We start from the raw sequence: 9,603 nt of genomic DNA on the forward strand, positions 1-9,603 counted from the left end.
CCAACAAAGGTCCGTCTAGTCGAGGCTATGGTTTTTCCTGTGGTCATGTATGGATGTGAGAGTTGGACCGTGAAGATAGCTGAGTGCCGAAGAATTGATGCTTTTGAACTGTGGTGTTGGAGAAGACTCTTGAGAGTCCCTTGGACTGCAAGGAGATCCAACCAGTCCATTCTGAAGGAGATCAGCCCTGGGTGTTCTTTGGAAGGACTGATGCTAAAGCTGAAACTCCAATACTTTGGCCACCTCATGCGAAGAGTTGACTCATTGGAAAAGACTCTGATGCTGGGAGGGATTGGGGGCAGGAGGAGAAGGGGACTACAGAGGATGAGATGGCTGGATGGCATCACTGACTTGATGGATGTGAGTTTGAGTGAACTCTGGGAGTTGGTGATGAACAGGGAGGCCTGGCATGCTGCAATTCATGGGTTCGCAAAGAGTCAGACACGACTGAGCAACTGAACTGAACTGAACTGAAAACTGCCTTGTATGAAGATATATAAACATGCGTTTCTGCAAATAAAGCACCCTTGTTTCACTCGAGACTTGGGTCCCCTGCATCCCTCTTCTTGTCTACTGCAGTCCCCAGGTCCTGGTCTACAAAGACCGTGACATCCAAGGCACTCCAAGAGTCTTCTCCAACAACAGTTCAAAACCATCAGTTCTTGATCTTAGTTTCTACATCCCATGAATGGTCACTTTAATTTCTTATATTTATGCACAGTTACAAATGTCGCTTTCCTATAGATACATTCATTATTGCTTGCTCCAAGTCAGAGGTTTCTGAAGAGTCATTTGCCAACACTCAAAACCAACTTCTTTTTTTTTCTCAAATCATTTACTGCACTATCTACTTATCTATTGCTAAACATTCTTTCTAACACACACACATATTACCACTTGTAATATATTTATATGAGTAGAGCAGGAGACCCTTTTTAGGAACTACACTAAATAGAAAACTAAACAGTACTTGGAAACTACTTTCTGAGTCCTTAAAATCTATGTAAACAACCAAGGAATTCATAGATAACAGACCTAAAATTAATCATCAAATTATTCCAAAAATATATAGCAAGACAAGATGGCTAAATGGTTTAATTTATAGAAAGGTTGAAAGAATGTAATACTTTAAAAAATTTGACAAATGAAATAATTACATAGAAACAACCTCAGCTTGTATAGGAAAGCTTGGTCTCTGAATACCTGTGCCAAATTAAGTCCCAGGGACAGTTTTGGGTGAAGCAGAAAAGGATAGCTTTATTGCCTTACCAGGCAAAGGGAGACATACCAGGCTTCTGCCTCAATAAGCTATGTGCCTCAACCCCAGAGGATTTGATGAAGGTTTTTTATAATATTGGATCAAAGGTGGGGTCTGACAAAATTAGGGTGTGAGCAAGGCTTGCACTCATTTAATCTCATCTCAGCTAGTCTGTCCCCTAATCTTGATGAGCTTCTCTGGTCCCTTTAATCTTACCTCAGGTGTTTTTTTGGCTGTCCCTCCCTCGATTAGCAACTGTTTGAATCCACCCTTTGGAACTCAGGGAACATTATGGCCTTACAAGAAATGGAGGCACAGAAAAGCCTCCATCTTTGGGACTGGTCCCCAGCCTTTTCGGTGCTAGGGACAGGTTCATGGCAGACAGTTTTTCATGGACTTGGGAGGGGGCATGGTGCAGGCTGTAACGTGAGGGGTGGGATGGGCAGACAACCTTCACTTGCTCACCCGCTGCTCGCCTCCTGCAGTGTGGCCTGGCTCCTTCCAGCCCATGGACTGGTGCCGTCCACACCTCAGGGTTGGGGATCACTGCTCTGATTCCTCTGAGGTCTGGGAGCTTCCCTGGGGTTAGCTATGCAGGGTTAAGGCAGGAGGTGCTTTTTTGGTTCTGGGACCAGAGAGCAGGGCTTCAGCAGGAGACCCAGCTGAGCGGGTAACCAGAGAATAAGTTCTCCCTGATTCGAACTGGGAATTGAACTGGGGTCTCCTAATCAACTGAGCTATCAGGGAAGCCCTGTTTTGATGCTACTAGACTGAAAATCCCAAGAGGGTAGGGAAAATATTTTTTATTATTCTCACTATCTTATACATGCTTAGAACATAGAATACTATAAAAATATGGTGAATGAATGAATAAATAAATGAATGAAAGAGTGAATATAAACAATATTATTCTGGCAAAGTTCTCCAAAATGCAGCTAACATAATAGGACTGAGAATAATAAAGCATAATGTCAACAAAAGGCAAGTCATAAATTGATTTCCAGATTGATAGGCCAAGGAAATTCCATTATTTTGAGATTTGAAATGATTATATATACTACAATTTTATTCTACAAGTTTGATTTTGAGATTTCCTCAGAGATGGGCTTCCCTGATAGCTCAGTAAGTAAAGAATCCGCCTGCAATGCAGGACACCCCAGTTCCATTCCTGGGTTGGGAAGATCCGCTGGAAAAGGGATAGGCTACCCACTCCAGTGTTCTTAGACTTCCCCTGTGGCTCAGCTGGTAAAGAATCCACCTGCAATGCGGGAGAACTGGGTTCGATCCCTGGGTTGGTAAGATCCCCTGGAGAAGGGAAAGGTAACCACTCCAGTATCCTGGCCTGGAGAATTCCATGGGGTTGCAAAGAGTCTGACACGACTGAGTGACTTTCACTTTCAGGGATGGCAAATATATAATATGGAAGATAATGTTCCTAGTGATAAGAAAATGGAAAACAGTACTTAGAAGGAGACAGTCAGGATTTTTAGTTCTAAAGTTTTTATTGGAGTATAGTTGATTTACCATGTCATGTAATTAGTTTCAGGTGTACAGCGAAGTGACTTGATTATACAAATATCCACTCGTTTTTAGATTCTTTCCCCATATAGGCCATTATAGAATATTGAGTAGATTTCCCTGTGCTATCCAGTAGGTCCTTTTTAGTTATCTATTTTATATATAGTAGTGTGTGTATGTTGATCCCAATAGCCCACTTTATCCCACACAAACACACTTACCCCTTGGTAACCATAGTTTTGTTTTCTACATCTATAACTCTACTTCTGTTTTGGAGACAAGTTCATTTGTACCCCTTTTTTAGATTCCACATACAAGTGATATATGATATTTGTCTTCCTTCAGACAGTCAGGATTTAAATAGGCATATATACAAAATCACTTACTGGGACTTCTTTGGTGGTAGTTGCTAAGACTGCACTCCCAGTCCAGCGTGCCAGGGTTTGATCCCTGGTCAAGGAACTAGATCCCGTATGCCACAACTAAGACCCAGCACAGCCAAATAAATAAATATTAAAAAAAGAATCCTTATTAAAGCTTTAGATGATATAAACATTACATTGAAGAAAACAACAGATTTGCTTTTGAAAGAATGATGCACATGACTAAGAATTCACATTTCTATAAACAAAATGATAACATGACTCACAAGAAAGAAAAGCAAAGAAAATATTTTGGGATTTGGTTCTTGGGCTCCAAAATCACTGCAGATGGTGACTGCAGCCATGAAATTAAAAGACGCTTGCTCCTTGGAGGGAAAGCTATGACAAACCTAGACAGTATATTAATATTCATTGGAAGGACTGCAGCTGAAGCTGAAGTTTCAATACTTTGGCCACCTGATGCGAAGAGCTGACTCATTGGAAAAGACCCTGATGCTGGGAAAGATTGAGGACAGGAGGAAAAGGGGATGACAGAGAATGAGATGGTTGGATGGCATCACTGACTCAATGGATATGAGTTTGAGCAAACTCCGGGAGATAGTGAAGGACAGGGAAGACTGGTGTGATGCAGTTGGTGGGGTTGTAAACAGTTGGACACAACTGAGCAACTGAATAACAACAAGATGGTGTATTAAAAACCAAAGACATCACTTTCCCTACAAAGGTTCATCTAGTCAAAGCTATGGTTTTTCCAGGAGTCATGTATGGATGTGAGGGTTGGACCATAAAGAAGGCTGAGTGCCAAAGAATTGGTGATGAATTGTGATGATGGAGAAGATGCTTTTGAATTGTGATGCTGGAGAACACTCTTGAGAGTCCCTTGGACTGCAAAGAGATCCAACCGGTCAATTTTAAAGAGAATCAGCTCTGAATATTCATTGAAAGGACTGATGCTGAAGCTCCAACGCTTTGACCATCTCATGCGAAGAACTGATTGATTGGAAAAGACCCTGATGCTGGGAAAGATTGAAGGCAAAAGAAGAAGAGTGTCACAGAGAATAAGATGGTCAGATAGTATCACTGACTCAAAGGAAGGAATTTGAGCAAACTCTAGGAGATAGTGATGGATAGGGAAGCTTGGTGTACTGCAGTCCATGGAATCAGAAAGAGTTGGACATGGCTTAGCGACTGAATACCAGCATGGCCTTGGGATAAATGATGTCTGAAATGTGAAAAAATTATGCAATTTGTAATGTGTTAAATTCCATGAAACCAGGAGTTCACTTCTTACATATATTTCAGGCAAATGAAAATCTCTCAACAAGTTAGAGGACAGGCTAATTTTCTCTAACAAACACCCCCAAACTTAAATGAATCGGAATGTGTATTTCCCAGGTTCTCCTCCTGTCACCTTTCCTTTGATTTGTCGCTAGTGACTAAGAATTCAAGATTATGTTCAATATAGTTACTGTTATTAGATAATGAAAAGTGCAGAAAAATGTGATTTTTTGGCCCCACTTCTACTACTGATGTAAGTATGATTTTTATCAAATTTCTTCATATCTCTTTGATTATACATTTTTTTTTCTTTCCTTTTTAAATTTGGCTACATTTCATGGCACGTTGGACCTTAGTTCCCGGACCAGGGTTCCAACCACAGCCCCTGCATTGAAAGGCGGGGTCTCAACTACCAGCTCACTAGGGAAGTCCCTTGTTTATTGCATGTTTAATAGAACATTTTTAAAGCATTTTATCTAAGTTTCTATCCCTTTAATAAGATTTAATTTCCAGCCACCTAAAACAGTGGTCTTTTAGACTATGGAAACTTTCAAACTTTGGAGAGTGGGGCTCTGAATTCTACAAGCATGCTGTTGTTTTAAAGGGAAGGGCTTGAGTTTATTGTTTTCTTACTAGAGAAAATAATAAAGGAAATTTCTTTTTTGAAAAGATAGGCATAAGATCTACAAAAAAACTGGGAGGAGGGACAAGTTATTGGTATGTTGAAAGGAGATTAGTAGCAATTGTTCCCTTCAATCTCATTTTAGGAAAAACTGTTGTTCATTCATTCTCTGTTTCTTTATTCTCAGCTACTAGGAAATCTTCCTTGATGAGTTTTTCTCCTCACAGTTCATTTTCAAAGATCCCTAGGAAACATCCACAACTAAATACTGTATTAACATAATCCTTTTAAGAAGAAAAATATTTATCTTCCTTCCATTTACAGAAAGAAAGCAGCCCAGTAAGAATCAAAGAAGGACGTGGAGAAAAAATTTGCCTGATTTGTGTAGCCTGTGGTTGGAAGATCAACACAGTTTCTAGAGAGCTAGAATCCAGAAAAGCTTCTTACATGGAGTAAAGGAAGGATTGCCTCCATGAAAGTTCAGACTAATCCAGCAGCATTTCTCAAAAATTTTGTATGAATATTGTTCTTCATCAACCAGGTAAGAAGATACCATAGAGTCTATTATTTTCCTCAACATCTTATCTTTGAACACAAATCTGTAATTCTGTGTGTATGAAAAGTGGGAATATTAGGAAATATGTGACTGGACTGTATACATTTTTTTGGTATTTCTTTTCATTTCATTTATTTATTTATTTGACCGAGCTGGCTCTTCCTCTCTCTAGCTGCGGTCATTGCGGTGGCTTCTCAGAGCATGGGGCCTAGGTGCTGCAGCTTCAGGAATTGTGGTTCAGGGGCTTAGTTGCCCTGGGGTCTTTCTGGACCAGGGACAGATTCTTTACCACTGGACCACCCCAGGGAAGTCCCTTTTTTGTATTTTTCTTTCATATTATTACTTATTTGCTTCATTAGCTTCTGTATTGTTGCCTTGCATGCTTTAGATTTTACAGTTTTAAGAATCAGCATATCTAAGCTATGTTATGGATCTTACTGTTGTTGAAAATTCAATTAACAATCAAGGGGGGAAAAAGAGCATTTTATTCAAACCAAGCTGAGGAGTATAACTCAGGAGACAGACTTGCAGAAGCTCTGAGAATTACTCTGCCTGTTAGACGTGGAAGGCACAGTCACAAACCTTTCAAGATAAAGTAACAGACATTAAACCTATATATTGATATTTTATATAAAGTTCACCAAAGGTATATAGTCCAGGTGAAAAATGAAAGTGTTAGTCATTCAGTCATGTCTGACTCTGCGACTCCATGGAATATAGCCTGCCATGTTCCTCTGTCCATGGAAGTCTCCAGGCAAGAATATTAGAGTGGGTTGCCATTCACTTCTCTGGGGGATCTTCCCAACCCAGGGACTGAACCCAGGTCTCCCACATTGCAGGCAGATTCTTTACCATCTGAGGGACAGTAGGGGAACCCCCATTCTTTTAACACTAGCAGTGTAACCTTTTAAAGAAGAGTGTTCTTTCCAGCTCTGTATTGGGGTGTCATGATGACTTGCTACTCATTTTGTGTGTTGTTACCTAGACTATGAGCATCCCTGGTGGCTCAGACTCCACCTGCAATGTGGGAGACCTGGGTTTCAATCCCTGGGTCAGGAAGATCCCTGGAGAAGGGAATGGCTACCCACTCCAGTGTTCTTGCCTAGAGGATTCCATGGACAGAGGAGCCTGGCGGGCTACAGTCTATGGGGTCCCAAAGAGTCGGACACGACTGGGGAACTAACACTTTCAAGAAGTTACGTTGCTAGCATTAGAAAAGAGGGAAAAGGAATTTCTTTGTGTTCGGGTAGACACCCACATCTTTGAGGAGATCTGGTTAGAGTGGAATGCAGATGGACACTGCACACTAGAGAAGGAGGAAGGAGGCCTGAATGAACACGGAAGAGAAATTCATGTTTACATTTTCTCGTCATAACTAAAAAGATAAATTTTATCATGAGCAATGTCTCATTTCTTTTTTCACTGCAATGGTTTCAATTGGGGGTGATTTTTCCTTCCAGAGGGCAATTGTTGATATGTGGATAAATGTTAGGTTGTCACAATTGGATGTTACTATTATTTCATGGGTAGACACCATGGATTCTGTTAAGCAGCCTACAAGGCAGAGGAGAGCCCAACAAGAAAGAAATAAGCAGTTCCAAATGTCAGTTGTTCTGATTTTGGAAAATCCCTGAGCTAGAGAATCTTAACGTGGATTAGTAATAAGACTTTTAATTAGCCAGTTCCTGAAGAGAACAGGCGATCAGTCAAAAGTCCTGAATAAATAGAAAGCTAAGACTTTAAAGAGAATATTGTTTTGCCCAAGATTTATGTGGAATTCCTTGAAATCACTCTGGATTATTAAATTCACATCTACTAGCCAAGAGTATTTTGACTTGAGATTTTGTCACTGTTATTTGAGACTGTCTTTCAGTCTGTAAATATATTTTCAATACTGTGAATACTGCATCTGAATGCATTCTTGGGTTATTTTGTTGCTTATGTATTAACATTTGTTTTAAGTACCGAGGGGGAGTTATGAACAATACAGTCATCCTTCCTACCCTTATGAAGGCTATAGTCAGAGAGCAAGGAATTGAATAAAAGTTATAGGAATTCTAGTTACAATTTGAATCAATGTACTGCTGCTAAGTCGCTTCAGTTGTATCTGACTCTGTACGACCCCATAGATAGCAGCCCACCAGGCTCTCCATCCCTGGGATTCTCCAGGCAAGAACACTGGAGTGGGTTGCCATTTCCTTCTCCAATGCATGAAAGTGAAACGTGAAAGTGAAGTTGCTCAGTCGTGTCCGACTCCTAGTGACCCCATGTACTCTAGTACTCTTGCCTGGAAAATCCCATGGATGGAGGGGCCTGGTAGGCTGCAGTCCATGGGGTCGTGAAGAGTCAGATACAACTGAGCGACTTCACTTTCACGTTTCACTTTCGTGCATTGGAGAAGGAAATGGCAACCCACTCAAAGGAATACATAATGAAGTATAAACTTAAGGCAGTGGCATAAGGGAGTGGCATCTGAAGACAGACTTGAAGGATAAATAGGGTGGGGTGGGTGGATATCCTGAGGTGGGAAAGAGCTGTGATGCTTTTCAGTACATGGCTGAAAAAGCCATTGAATCAAACAGAGCAAGAAAACAAAGTATAATGAAGTAAGTAGGGCTGAACTGGCTTCCTTGGTGGCTCAGTGGTAAAGACTCTGCCTGCCAATAAAGGAGACTTGGGTTTGATCCCCATGTCGGGAAGATACCTTGGAGAAGGAAATGGCAGCCCACTCCAGTATTCTTGCCTGGGAAATCCCAAGGACACAGGAGTCTGACAGCTACAGTCCATGGAGTTGCAAAAGACTTGAACACAGCTAAATATCACAACAAAAGCCTAAATATTCAGAGTTTTGTTAGAATCAAAAAGTATTTTAATATTGAATATGTATTCCTACTTCTTTGCTACTTTTGAAAAATAATCTATTGGTATAATAGTTTTTCTTTCTTATAAGATCCCCTACAGATATCATCTTATGCACAGTTTTCTTTTCAATACTATAATTTTGTTTCCTTCTCTTTACCACCGCCATTTTTATAGATTACGTCAGCTTGGCCTCCCAAGAGAATTGCATGGACGCAGTGATAGTAGCTGTGAGTAAGTGAAGGTTGCTGAGTTGTGTCTGACTCTTCGTGACCCCCATGGACTGTAGCCTGCCAGGCTCGTCTGTCCATGGAATTCTCCAGGCAAGAATACTGGAGTGGGTTGCCATTTCCCCCTCCAGAGGATCTTCTTGACCTAGGGCTCAAACTGACATCCCTTGCATCTCTTGGATTGGCAGGTGTATTTGATTCTTTATCACTAGTGCCACCTGGGAAGCTCAAACTCCTGAAAATGACAAGTTACTTCACTATCTCCATATTTTTGTTTTTCTAGAATGTCTTACAGTTGGACTCATGAAACACATATTATTTTCAGATTAGCTTCTTTTACTTAGTGATGTGTATTCAAGTATACTCCATGTCTCTTTCTAGCCTGATCTCTCAGTTCTTTTTAGCACTGAATAATGTCCCATTGTCTGTAGGTAGTGTAGTTTCTTTATCCAGTCAACTATCTAAAGACATGTTGGTTGCTTTCAAGTTTTGACAATTATGAACAAAGCTGCTAAAGCATCCCTCTGCAGTTTTTTTTTTTTTTAATGAGGTTTTCAGGTTTTTAGCCAATTTGGTTAAATACAAAGAAACATGATTACTGAATAATATTAAAAGGATATTTAGTTTGATAAGAAAGTTCCCTATTACTGTTCAGAATACCTGCATCATTGTGCATTCCCATTAACAATGAATCAAAGTTGCTGTTTTTCCAAATTCTCTCCAGGATTTGGTAATGTCACTGTTTGGGATTTTGGACATTCCAATACAGGTACCATGGTATCTGTGGAGGTGATGCAATTCCAGTTGAGCTATTTCAAATCCTGGAAGATGATGCTGTGAAAGTGCTGCACTCAATATGCCAGCAAATTTGGAAAACTCAGCAGTGGCCACAGGAATGG

This window comes from Bison bison, unplaced genomic scaffold, assembly GCF_000754665.1.
Source record: "Bison bison bison isolate TAMUID 2011002044 unplaced genomic scaffold, Bison_UMD1.0 scf7180017863958, whole genome shotgun sequence".
In the NCBI taxonomy this organism is placed as follows: domain Eukaryota; kingdom Metazoa; phylum Chordata; class Mammalia; order Artiodactyla; family Bovidae; genus Bison; species Bison bison.